The 14356-nt window shown below is 37.1% G+C and overlaps 1 long non-coding RNA gene across 1 annotated transcript; it reads left to right on the forward strand.

Moving 5' to 3' along the window:
• Nucleotides 1-3410: 3410 nt before the first annotated feature.
• LOC145671948 (uncharacterized) lies at nucleotides 3411-13709 on the forward strand. The gene is made up of 3 exons (XR_014128596.1): nucleotides 3411-3817; nucleotides 9312-9450; nucleotides 13581-13709. It is a non-coding gene; the product is annotated as an uncharacterized LOC145671948 (long non-coding RNA).
• The last annotated feature ends 647 nt before the right edge of the window (nucleotides 13710-14356 follow it).

Raw genomic sequence — 14356 nt, forward strand, 5'->3', positions numbered from 1 at the left:
GTTCTTCCCTCAGAGTAAGCGACCATGTTTCGCAACCATACAGAACAACAGGCATGATTATCGTTTTATATATTTTAAGCTTCAAATTCCTCGACAGAATTCGCGACGACAAGAGATTTTGAACCGAATAGTAACACGAATAGTAAATGAGATATAGCTTTTAATAATTTTTTTTTAGTGACGAATAATAAATAAATATTTTTGTCAGAAAATTTTAAAGAAATTAAGTGAAATTTCAAAGAAAATCAGTCTTATGAAGATACAAGGGCTTAAACTAAAATAGTTATGCAGAAAGGTATAACGTTTGGCGGGGACAGTAGTTATTGGTTAAACATAATTAAAAACTATCTGGAATATAATTTATGGAGGAAAAACTAATAATAATAATAATAATAATAATAATAATAATAATAATAATAATAAGCTAAAAAACAGCTTTTTAGTTTTCCGGAAGGAAACTAAAATTTTCCGTTTTTTCCAGGCCTCAAGAGCACTAGCTGCAACACAATTTCTTTGGCTTTGTTACATTGTAGCTGCCCCCCCTAAAAAACGACGGGCCCCTCCTACATAAAACTGCTGGCTACACCCGTCTTCCACCATCAGCCCCCTCACACGGAGGTATAGAGTGTTTCTAGATATGTCTAGGCCTAAATAATAAATTACAACTTTCACAATAACACTACGTATTTTAAAGCACTTAATTACATTTATCTGCATTAGTGAGTAAGTAGCACATGTGTCATTATAATGGAAATTTACTGAACAGTTGTATTGTTTATTTTCCTTCATTTTTTGGCGGTCGGGGTTGTGACATAATGTTGGAATGACAAGGGATGGCAGGGTTGGTAATTGAATGAGCATTTACTGCATTGATACAATAATTTCACAATATAAAATCGGAAACTAAGTACAATATGTATGAGTAAATTATCAGAGCGTTTTCTATTGATTATTTTTCAATGAAATCAGTTTTCTACGTTTTCCTCTTCGTACGTGCACCTGATCGGATGGTGGCAAAGTATGTTTTTATTTAGTTGTTTGTTTGTTATTTATTAATACGCGGCTTTATAGTAAAGCATCACATATATAAGATTAATCAACATTGAAGTCTTCTGAGTTTATTAAGGGAGGAAGCATTGTTATGGTTGACTTAGAAAAACAATTCCAGATTGATTGAAGCCTGACACGAAGTAGTAACTACAGATGCCACGTAATTTGAACAGGCCATGTCTGAGTCTGCCGTTTGCAAGCAAAATTATAATTATTGGAGCTTAACCATCATAGTGAATTTGACGACCCTAAAATCCCCTAAATTTGGCTCCTTGTGCGATTGCAATCCTCGCCCAGCCCTTTCTCCGGCCTTGAGTCTAGTCAATTGATAATAGAGGAAATTGACTTTTGAATTGTTACTTGACTATTTTAATAAAAACGGAGTTGTCAATAGTGCTGACGACCGTTGTGGAGGAGGGAGAGTAACAGAAGTTTGGAAATGAAATGAAATCTTTGAGTTTTACATATCGCAGTTATGCCGGGTAAGCTAAAGGAGACTGTGATGACGAGAATGAATGAAACAGCGGAAAAAAAAATAGTAGGAGGAAACGGGGCAGGGGCGTCATTTCAGACTTCGCTTGGGGGGGGGGGCAAGAGCACTTCTGACATAAGATTTTCACGTTTTGTACTAGTATATTAGTAGACAATCGATTAAAGTACACTGAGAAAAATCCATTATCCGGACAGCGGTATATTGTACAAATACAAGGATTCGTTATGTTTACTAAGGAAATCTGTACGGAGCGTACTTTATCCATATGCTACACAGGTACTGCCTTTTACCCGCTTAGATATTACATCATGTCGCTGCAGGATGTCTGACTTCTAACAATCTTCTGTATTTTACATACATATACGTATGTTAAATACTTCAGCTATATGTTATATACGTCCATCTGTGTGTGAGATCCAGGCCGCCTATAGACACCTCTTTCTTTCGCCATGGCTGACGTCATTGAACTACCGTCTTTTGCTTGCGAAACGAGGTTGTTTACAAACGGAAAAGAAGAGAGGAAGGAAAAATGCTTGGGTAAGTACACTAGTTAACTATTACTTTAGTTAAATATTCCATTAATTATATATTCTTTTAGTGTAACTTGCTTTAATATAGTACTAAGTAAGTAATGTAGTTTACGAATACAATTCTTACTATTGTAAAACTCGTTAATGATTGAGGACAATGGAATGGGTGAATCTGAATTTTGAGAAATCTTTGAATATTAATGTTTTGAAACATTTTACATTTCAAGGTAGCAAAATGAATGTTATGTGTTTATTCATTCCGTTTTATATGTGACGATTTATTACTTGGTGCAGATTTACTACAGGGCTGCTTAACATAATTGCTAATAAACCGTTTTCAGCGCGAAAATTCCCTTGTGTAGTGAAGATTTAAGATTTAGATTTCTGGGCTTTCGGCATCAATGGCCTTGTTAGCCCGTCGCATATGAGGGATGACTTCCCTCGGTGATCACACTATCCGGGGAAAGGAAGGGAAGAATGGATTGGGGAAAAATGGGGCCGCGGTGGCTCAGTGGTAGAGCGTTCACCTCTGGTGCTTGGGGTCCCGGGTTCGATCCCAGCTCCCGCCAAGTGAACTTTGTGGTGGACAAACACCGTGTGCGTGGGTTTTCTCGGGGTTCTCCCGTTTCCTCCCACTTTCTTCATTCCACCATTTCATACATTACTCATCATCACCGTCTCCTTTAGCCTAACCGGCATAACCGTGGGACGTAAAACTCAAAGATTTCATTTTCATTTTTGGATTTCGGAAGGGAGAAAACGGCTTGGGACCTATATGTTAGGTACCACTCCGGCATTTGCCTGCTGTGAATGAGGAAAAGCCAAGGAAACCTCATTCAGGATGGCTGGACTTAAAATCTTTTGATACTTTTTCGACCGAGTTCCCCCACCGGGATCGAACCCGGGACCGTTCGCACCGAAGGCGAGAGCGTTAGCGAATACGCTACGCGGGGCCACTAGTGTAGTTTAGAAAACTCATTTTTACTAGGATATTTGCAAGATTTTTTTTTTTCTTTTAGTTTAACGCCCCATGATTGTACATCAATGTAAGAGAGAAGGTGACGATGAGATACATGATAATGGTGGAATCAAGAAAATGTAAGGAAACTGGAAAGTCTTAAGAATAACCACAACTACAGTGTTCACCAAAAGCCTATTTGTCGGGAGCAGGAATCGAACCAGGGACCTACCGCGTCAGAGGTAAGCGCTCTCAGAGCTTTCTTTTGTTTAAAGAACTTGTTTACAATGATATATATATATATATATATATATATATATATATATATATATATATATATATAACGAAGATATTGACATATTTTACAGCCTCACTGAAATTTAAAAAAAAAGTAGTCAGGGAGAGCTTACTTGTCAGGTTTTTATTTTTTAATTTAATTTATTTTTATTTATTTATTTTTGCTTTGTTATGTTCCCTAGTTAATTAATGTTTGGGTTACTGAAAATTAAAACCTTTTTAGTATTATTGTTATGTCATCACTTTGGAACCAAAACGTTAGATTTTTTTCTTGTGTTTTCATATAGGAAGTTGGTGAGTTTGTGCCTTAGCACTGGTTTGGTTTCTAGAACGTAATTGAAGGTCATGTTGAGTTGAGTCTTGGTGGGTTTGAGTTCGTGAAGTGTCAGGCACTGCTTGTGCCCCTGTCTTCTGTTTGTGATGTTTCCTGGCTTTGGGCTGTGACGTATTTATGTTGAGGAGTACCAACGAAGGCCGCGTGATATACAGGTAGCTACAACACAGCTTCAACAGTTAACGAGTGCCATGTCTTTGAATTTCAGCTTTCGTTACGGCGTGATAATGCAGTATAGTGCTAGATTGAAATTCTATGGGTGGTAAAAACGGTATGGTAAGAAATACAACGTAATTGTTATTAGTTTAATTAGTGTTTCTTCATAGTATTGTTTCACTATTTCTAGAAGGAATTAAGTGTTAACGAAGTAATGAATAAGCAAAAGCACACAGTGATTGACGTTTACTATTTCTCATACTCCATTGAGAATGTTTTGATCCTCAGTTGCGCAAACATCCAGTGTGCGTTTATTTTCTTTCTTTTTTGGGGGGTTTACACTGCCTCACAGATGAGCTCTTTCGTGGCTAAGTGGTTAATGAACACGCCTTTGGCGTGGGACACCCGGGTTCGATTCCCGGCCGGGGGCCGCGGTGGCTCAGTGGTAGAGCGTTCACCTCTGGTGCTTGGGGTCCCGGATTCGATCCTAGCCCCGCCAATTGAACCTTGTGGTGGACAAACACCGTGTGCGTGGGTTTTCTCGGGGTTCTCCCATTTCCTCCCACTTACTTCATTCCACCATTTAATTCATTGCTCATCATCAGCGTCTCCCTTAGCCTAACTGGCATAACTGTGGGACGTAAAACTCAAAGGTTTCATTTCATTTTTTCTTAATCTCTTGCACCGACCGACCGATCTCGATCAAATTTCCAACGTAGATGCGCTTCTGGCCTGGGAGTGTTTTTAGCTATTTACTTTGACAGTAGAACTTAGGGGAGGGGGAGGAGGGGGACAGAAAAAATAAATGACTTAATTTACTTTGAAGTGTAAAAGTGCGAGCGTTTTCTTCTCTCTCTCTCTCTCTCTCTCTCTCTCTCTCTCTCTCTCTCTCTCTCTCTGTCTCTCTCTCTCTCTCTTCACTCCTCCAGTCTCCTCTCACTTTTAGGGCCGCGGTGGCTCAGTGGTAGAGCGTTCACCTCTGGTGCTTGGGGTCACGGATTCGATCCTAGCCCCGCCAAGTGAACCTTGTGGTGGACAAACACCGTGTGCGTGGGTTTTCTCGGGGTTCTCCCATTTCCTCCCACTTACTTCATTCCACCATTTCATTCATTTCTCATAATCACCGTCTCCTTTAGCCTAACCGGCATAACCGTGGGACGTAAAACTCAAAGATTTCATTTCATTTTTTTCTCTCACTTTGATTTCATGATTTCGCACTCTGATGAAAAGTATTAAATACCGCCAGGAAAAGTACTAATATATAACCTCTCTTTTAGGCGCCCCTCCAACCACGCGCCCGGGACACGTGCTTTGCTTGCTTGCCCATAGCTGCGGCTCTGTGAGCTACATAAGTAACATACAATGCTTACGTAATACTTTGGGTCATAAGTACTATTAAGAAAGGAAGAATTGCATTTTTTTAACTTTGGGAAAGGAGCTACTATGGGATTAAAGTTAAGGTAGGAAAGGCAACACATTCCAGTCTATGCTTTCACCCAGCAGACATATTGTTTGGAACCAAAAAAATGTGACTTTTGGAATCTTGTACTTAGGTTCACAGCGGAAGCGACGAAATAACTTGAATCATCCATTGTAGCTCTCCCCGCAACCAGTTTCTAAAATGTTGGCAATAAGTTTGCGAAACGAGAGGTGACGACTCCAATTTTGGGTGAAAAGTCGCTATAAGAAATAATCGAGAAATTCATTGTCTATAAGCATTGTAAAAGTTGTAGATGTAAACTAAACAATATGTTCTACTCACTGGCGCAAATCCCGGGGGGGGGGGGGGATGACGGATACATGTCCCCTCCAATCTTGGAACTGAGGGGAACTTCTCCCAAATAATCCGATTTGAAATGTGTTTTTTGGGAGAAATTTGATGATTTTTGTCCGATTGCTACAAAGGAACGTGAGATGTCCCCCAGAATAAGCCTCAAATCTGCAGCCTCCTAACGCTAAAGACAACTCTGATCCTCCACAACATTGTTTTTCAACTTCATAAGTATTTTGGACATCGCCAAAAAAAGTATGGTAACGGTCTTACCCTCCCCCCCCCCAATGTTGAAGACAGATTTGCGCCGCTGGTTCTATTCACATCTTTGTAAACAGGGCGCAACCAATCCTTTAATTCAGGGATCATTTCAGGTTGTTTCGGGTACTTTTGTTCATGTTGTGGTCAAAATAGTTCCGAAATAATTAACACTACAGTACTTACGTTAAGCAATTTTTTGTAAAAGAAAAAGTGCAGAATAATTAAAAGACCCCAGAGGACAAATATAACAAACACCTTCTTCGCCTTTTTTCACGCATCTATAGCTAATCTTGTTGCTATCGGTAATGATGTATTACGTGTGTCTCTCAACGGAAACTCTGCGAACTAAAGGACATCAAGTTTGTAGTTATTCTTCGTTAGAGGGCAAGGGTAACATAACAATGCAGGATTGTGGAGTAGTGAGTACGCTGTATTTCCAAACTCTTCATCACTTGCGCTGATTAAAACAAACAAACAGAAAAAAATAACGTAAAAACTGTTTTGAACTAATAATGCTTCTCTACAGATGAACATTTTGTTTGCAGCAAAAAGTCGCTAAATGTGTAAGTAGGTAAATCGTTATTTAAAAATCACCCAAAAAAGTCTCCAATCGGAATTTTTTTTTTTTGTCGTTATCGTAGGGCGACCATACGTCCCGTTTTGACCGGGACAGTCCCGTTTTAGGGGCGTGTCGCGGCCGTCCCGTCAGTAGATGGAAAAAAGTAGTATTCGTCCCGTTTTATGTAAATGAAAGAAGTAAATAACAAACCCAGTACCTTTACTCCTTTTAAAAGTATTAATAATAACAAAGCGGCAAAAATTGAACTGAAAATCCCTATATTAAAAATACTCTATAGTTCGCAGTACTGCTCGAAAAGCAGCAGAGGTTTTAGCAGTTGGTTGTGTGTTAAACAAACTTCAACGTGTCTTTCCTTTTTCATAAGTACCCGCTCTGTAACGAAGAGAGAGAGGGGGAACTCTGATATCAAGGTAGGAACAAAGGTAGATCTAAAAGTCTAGTGTTGCAAGAACCTGTCCCGTTTTTAACTGAAAATTTTATGGTCACCCTGCGCTATCGTTGAGGTCGAATTCCCCTTATTTAGCGACTTTACCCAAAATTGGCAACATTGACCCCCACCGAACAACACCCCGTCATCTTGAGCCTAGCCAGCATAATAGTGGGACGTAAAACTTAAAGATTTCATTTCGAACAACACTCCCAGAAACCTACTGTTATACTATTCTCAAACCACCCTTTCGTACAGTTCTCCCTATTCGAAAAAAAAAAAATTGTAAATAGCAGTGTTCATACATAAATATGGAACTCAATTTCCCTGAATTTTGCAGGTTTTCCAGGTATTAATTTTGCAATTTCCAGGTCTAGTGGAAGAAACTAATAGTACGAGAACACATAAATTTTAAGAATACTATATTTATATATTTGAGAATGGCCACCCTTCTCCCCAATGAACGATTGCAATTAAATATTGAGTCACAAGAAAATAAATAATTAAAATAAATAAAATTTAAGTTGAAAAATATTAAGTTGAGAAGCCTACTAAGGGAATTATATAATACTTTTATTCCATACTTGAATACATTCAAAATATACAAAAAAATATTGGCTTGGGGAAGAAAAAAGGGCCCGCGAGATTTTAACTGATTCTTGTAGTACTCGACGACAGAAATAGATTACTGAAAGAATTTTCAAAATCGGCACAGGCAAACATGAAGAAAATCGCATTTTCAGGTACCGGTTCAAAATGAGAAGAAAAAAGGACCGCGAGATTTTAACTGATTCTTGTAGTACTCGACGAGAGAAATCGATTAGTGAAGGAATGTTCAAAATCGGCGCAGGCAAGCATGAAAAAAAAATCCCACTTTCATGTAACGGTTCAAAATGGGGAAGAAAAAAGGGCCCGCGAGATTTTAACTGATTCTTGTAGTACTCGAAGACAGAAATAGATTACTGAAAGAATTTTCAAAATCGGCACAGGCAAACATGAAGAAAATCGCATTTTCAGGTACCGGTTCAAAATGGGAAGAAAAAAGGACCGCGAGATTTTAACTGATTCTTGTAGTACTCGTCGAGAGAAATCGACTAGTGAAGGAATTTTCAAAATCGGCGCAGGCAAGCATGAAAAAAAATCGCACTTTCATGTACCGGTTCAAAATGGGGAAGAATAAAGGGCCCGCGAGATTTTAACTGGTTCTTGTAGTACTCAACGGGAGAAATCGATTAGTGAAGGAATTTTCAAAATCGGCGCAGGCAAACATGGAGTAAATGGTATTTTCATGTACCGGTTCAAAATGGGGAAGGAACAAGGTCCCGCGAGTTTGAACCGCTACGATGTATGTTTACGAATGTGCCCGTCTTCTCAAATTTAGTTAATTACTGTGACACTGAAACATGTGACACAGAGTCACATTGTGGATGACTCTGCAATCGGCAACCACTGCACATATACTCCTCCCGCCCCACAGTTTGATTATTTCGATCCATTCCTCACGTGCTAACGGCATGGTTCAACATCTGCAAGAAAGAGGTAAATGTAACGTTCAATTGGCAATAGCTTTTCACCAAATTAAGCTGCATGAAATCTGATTGCATATTTGACATACTGAGAAAATTCTAGCCCGTGGCCATATGTATCACATATCCCACCAGTTCATAAAAATTTTGAACACAAAATTACGGTCGTCCGTGTGACGTACTCCCAAAAGGCCTAATGTGTATCACCCACCTCACATTCAATGAAACCACATCCGTGTAGAATTAAGAAAGGAACCTCTTATGATGTATACAGGATGTCTCAAACGTTCCCTGACATAGGGTAACTCTGTTATTATCAGAGTTACGACAAAATGTAAGAGGAAAAACATCTCGAAATATGACGTTTTCAATCTAAAGTGAACACTTTTTTAAAAAATCGGACAAGATGAATGTGCTGTATACTCTTTATGCACCCAATTTTAAATGAAAATGCAACGTTGTCATTTACCTGGACCCACGACATAAGTGAATGAAGTTACTGTTTGAAACGGGGGCTGGCCATCGACATGTTAGCGTAAAAGACAGTAACTTCACTCACTTCTGTTGTGGGTCCAGGTAAATGGCAACGTTGCATTTTCATTTCACATTGGGCGCATAGAGAGTGTACAGCGCAAACGGGTCATCCGATTTTAAAAATTCCTTCACTTTAGATTGAAAACATCATAATTGGATATGCTTTTCCCTCCTACATTCTGTTGTAACTCTGATAATAACAGAGTTACCCTATGTCAGGGGACTTTTGAGACACCCTGTATACCTTATTTAATGTATGTTTGATGTCACTATAACTGTAGTATAATTTAGTTTGTTTAAATTTACAATTTAATACAAGTAGATTCGGATTTACATGCGTAGGATTTTGTATGCATCTAACTAATGAATTCTTTTATTTTTATGCTTAACTTAGTGACTTGGCTTTGGACTGCAACTGATTATTGTAACCCATTATTGCTTGAGAAGAAACAAGATATCCGAATCTTCATTTGGAGAAATCAAAGGTCTATTGGAAAGCTGGGGATTACAATCATTAATTTCTACATTTCAAGGTGCGTAGTAAATTATATATTGTGTTTATTGTTAAATTACTATTATTGGGTTTAGAATCAATGAAGCACTTCATGATATTTTATGGGGATCAAGATGGGTGCCGGATAGATAAGTATTTGAGCGTCAGGCTCTTATTTCTTTTCAATTTAATATTTAATCAATGATTATTTTTCTCCCTCATTATTCCACCAAATCGTATTCCAAGATCATATATCCATTTTTGTTCGATATATCCATATTTTTGATCTCTTTCATATTTCTATATTTTCGATTTTTGATATTGTTTATATTTCGATATTGCTGTATTTTTCGATATTTCGAACAAGTTTCGATAGTTTGTCGACATCGATTATCTATATCTAAATTCGGATATCCCAAAGCCCTATCGAGCACCCTCCGAAATGAAGTTTTTGGCTATGGACCTGATTAGGGATGCGCACGAGACAAGACGAGACAATTTTTGTTACGAAATTCGAGACAAGATAGAGCTTTTCCAATAGAAACGGATCCAGTTTTCGAGACGAGACAACTTTCGCGGCACCTTTTCGAGAGGAGACAACCTCAAATCTTTTCTCTTGCGCATCCCTAGACTTGATCATGAGTTATCAAAAAAAAAAAAAAAATGTTAATGAGAAATAACTTGTAAATACAATATAGGTAGCTAAAACATTTTTGTTTTCATTCTTCAGTAATGCATTGTTATTAATCTCAGGGGGGGCGGTGGCTCAGTGGTAGAGCGTTCACCTCCGGTGCTTGGGGTCCCTGGTTCGATCCCAACTCGCGCCGTGTGGACTTTGTGGTGGACAAACACCTTGCTCGTGGGTTTTCTCGGGGTTCTCCCGTTTCCTCCCACTTTGTTCATTCCACCATTTCACTCATTTCTCATTATCACCGTCTCCTTATCCTAACCGGCATAACCGTGGGACGTTAAACTTAAAGATTTCATTTTTTATTAATCTCAGCATTTTATAGTGTATTCTTAAGCTTAAGGTGATGTATAATTAAATTTTGAATTCAGTTAACTTATTTTGTTTCTCAGATTGTTTTTAAAATGTATGTACAATTGTTTATGTTCATTCTCGAGAGTTTAAAGTGACGTATAGTTATTAAACATAGTATTTAATATTGTACTCTTAACGTGGAAGTGATATACAGTTAACTTTTGAATTCAGTTAACATTTTTCTTTCTGAAATTGCTTTAAAAAGTATGTAAAAACATTTTTATTTTCTTTCTTGAGTGCTAAAAGTGATGCAAAGTTATTAAGCTTACTACTTTATATTGTATTCTCAACCCTAAACTGATACACAGTGCGTTTTTGAATAAATTGTCAAGTTATTTGAGTGATGAACACTGGTAGAAAATCCTGACTACTACTGGAACATTTTGATTTTAAGGTGACGACTACTGGTGCAAGGATTTTAAAATATTGTTTTTCCTTCAAGGGCTACTCCTTTTTGAATTCTGACTACATGGTCACTATAGGAAGGATCAGTGAGTCTTTCCAACTATGGTACAGCTCCGACAGATTCACGATGCTCAGAGAAGAGACAAAATAGTATGTTTTCAAACTTAAAGTGAGAACCACTGGCGTTTTTACCTTGCTATGCAAAAGTAAGTGAGTACTCCAATGGGGTTCCAATGCGGTACCTAATTTCTGCATTTTAGATATATGGAAATACATGTCTCTAAAATGTAAAGAACTGATTTTTTTAGGGGGGGGAATAAACTATAGGTATGTGGGGCTTGCATACTTGACGCTACAATTCGGAAATTGAATTAAAATATGACTAACGGCTATCAAGATGTTGTCAAATAAAGGGAGGACCAACACAGTTAAGGGGTTTTCGTGTTAGATGCTAAAATTTCCGAAATCGGTCATGGAAAGTTAATAAACACCAGTAGCAATTTCATCTTAAAGTAATTAGATATCTTCATGGGGTGTTAGAACATCATGGAGTCTACCAAAATTAAATTTTAAAAGCTTTTGAAAATATAATCTGACATTTGTAAACAGTATTTGAAATATGTATTTACCCAAAACTTCCAGCTAGTACATCTAACATCTGGAGAAACACTGTGAAATAAAAGCTTGAAATTTCGGAAACAATTATTGGTCGCAACAAAATTAAATAAGATGGTACTTCTATGGGTTAAATCAGTACCTCAGTACAATTTCGATCGAAAGATTAGTTCAGTCCTAGGTTTTCTTCAGGCAATTCCAATGGTTCATCGAGCTGTACAAAAGAATGAAAATTCGCTGTCAATATCTAAGATAGTAACCAAGATAAAAGGAATTATATATTTTATGGCGTAAAAATAGAGATCTTTATATATTTGTACTTTTGGGTCTTTCCTATAAGAAAAAAAATCAGAAAACTACTGTATATACCTTAATAGACAATTCAATGGGCGGGGACACAGTAGCTTAGTGGTAGGGTGTTTAACTAATCTTTTTTTTTTGCAGAAACTATTGGAGTATTCACTTAACCCGTAGAGATACGATCATACTTAACTCCCTATTTAATTTTAAAATTAAATAAAAGGAAATATTTCAGTGTAGCGACCCACGATTATGCATTTTAGTCTCAGGGAGATTATGATTAAAGCAAGTGAATGTTGTTGACAGAATTGATGGAATGCAAAGGTGGGAGGAGAGTACCCCGAGAAAACCCACGAATACGATGTCCACTACAAACTGACTTGGCCGTGGATCGAACCAAGAACCCAATACACCAGAGGTAAGCACTCTACCACTAAGCCACTGTGCCCCCGCCCATTTAATTGTCTATTAAGGTATATACGGTTGTTTTCTGAAATTTCTTCTTCTTACAGCAAATACTCAAAAGTACAAATCCATGTGGGTCTCTATTTTTACGACGTCATAAAATACATAATTCCTTATATCTCGCTTGCTATATTAGATATTGACAAAAAATGTTCACTTTATTTCAGAGCCCGATGAACGCTTGGAATTGTCCAAAGAAAATTTAGAGCTGAATTAATCTTTCGATCGAAATTGTACTGACGAGTCTGAGGTTCTCACTTAACCCATATAAGTACCATCTTATTTAACTTTTGTTAGGATCAATAATTGTTTTCTGAAATTTCAAGATCTAATACGCTTTTATTGTATGGTGTCTCTCTAGCTGCTAGATGTACTAGCTGGAACTTTTAGGTAAATACATATTTCTAATACTCTTTACAAATGTCAAAATATATTTTACAAAACTTTTAAAATTTAATCTTGGTAGACCCCATGATGTTCTTAAACTCCATGGAAATACCTAATTATTTTAAGATGAAATTGCTACTGATGCTTATTAACTTTACATGACCGGTTTCGGAAATTTTACCACCTAACACGAAAACCCCATAACTATATGGATCCTCCCTTTATTTGACAATATCTTGATAGTCATATTTTAATTAATTTTCTAAATTGTACTGTCTAATATGCAAGCTCCACGTACCTATGGTGTCGCTTTTTATTTCACCATATTTCGGTAACTGTTAGGCGTACCGACTTGCGGTTTCGGTAAACACACACCTCTAACGTTCTTTAAAACGTTATTAAGACATATTTTAGAATATTTAGAAATGAGAGTTCTGGGAATATCATGGTACCCGAAAACCCCCATCAGGGCGTGTGTGTAGTGTATTTAATTGAAACTACTTTTGAGGTTGTTGTAAGCCCTCGTAATTACGTTTCCGAAACTGCACCATCTAGTACGCAAACTCCACAGTTCTGTAGTGTCGCTCTTTATTTTCCCATATCTCGATATCCATAAGGCTTACCGAGTTGAGGTTTTCGGTAAACAGATGTCAGTTCCTTACATTTTAGAGACATATATTTTCATATATCTAAAAAATACAGACATTAGGTACCCCATGGTAGCCCGAACACCATTGAGGTACCCACTTACTTTTGAATGGTAATACATTTTGAGTTGTTGTTCAGCATCAATAAACACTTCATAGTTTTTCTACGTGCAACCCAAAAGTCCATACCTGACCGAACATTTTTGTCCATTTAATCTCAAAAATGTTAAGATACTTTGTATTGTTAAGTACAACCAAATTAAGCACACTGAATATAACATTTTAAATATTTTCTGATTTTTGTTGCAGGTATTTCGTGCATCAAACCAGAATTCTGCTTGAAAGACAGTCAAAAGAAGCAGTGTAGGTTGTGGCTAAAAGTACGCCCTTTCTGAAGACAGACTCAGTTGTACTTACATTATTTTGTACGAATATATAACCCTAATAAAAATACTGTACTACAAATTATTTCTTTCTTCCATAAATTATAATAAAATATTATCTCTGTTTAAAGAAAATGATTGTTAATGTTCAGTCATTTTAATTATTTTTCTCTGTAATAAGAACATTATCCCTAGCAATATTTTTTATCTTTGTGCTATTGCGATTGGATGAAGTAAAATTCTATACGAAGCACTATTATTTCAGACATGCATTAATAACTAATGTATTGTTCTGTATGTAAGACAATGTGTATACTGAACATGTCTAGCGAAGGTGTTGTTTTAATACAGAATCTATAACTCAGCTTTTCAGTAGTCAACTTTATTGGGAATCCGAAGAACGAAGTTAAAAAAAAAAAAAAAATGTTGGACTTACCAGCGTGTGTGTGTTCGAATTCTGGACTAATCCAAATTATCCAGAGAAATCATTATATATTTCTTTGTTGCTATTTCAGATGTATCCTTTATCCAAGTCGTATGAAACGGAGACTTCATACATCGCTATACTTTGTATGAACTATGTTCCGTATTTACTTAATCACTTTGTAACTTTCTCTAGTGTTGACAAGGCCGCAGGTGTCAATCGAATAGTTTAGTGTTTCACTCATGTCACCTTGTGACTAAGGTACGTCCTGTTGGTAT

Source organism: Thermobia domestica, chromosome 15, assembly GCF_964235325.1.
Source record: "Thermobia domestica chromosome 15, izTheDome1.hap1.1, whole genome shotgun sequence".
Lineage (NCBI taxonomy): Eukaryota > Metazoa > Arthropoda > Insecta > Zygentoma > Lepismatidae > Thermobia > Thermobia domestica.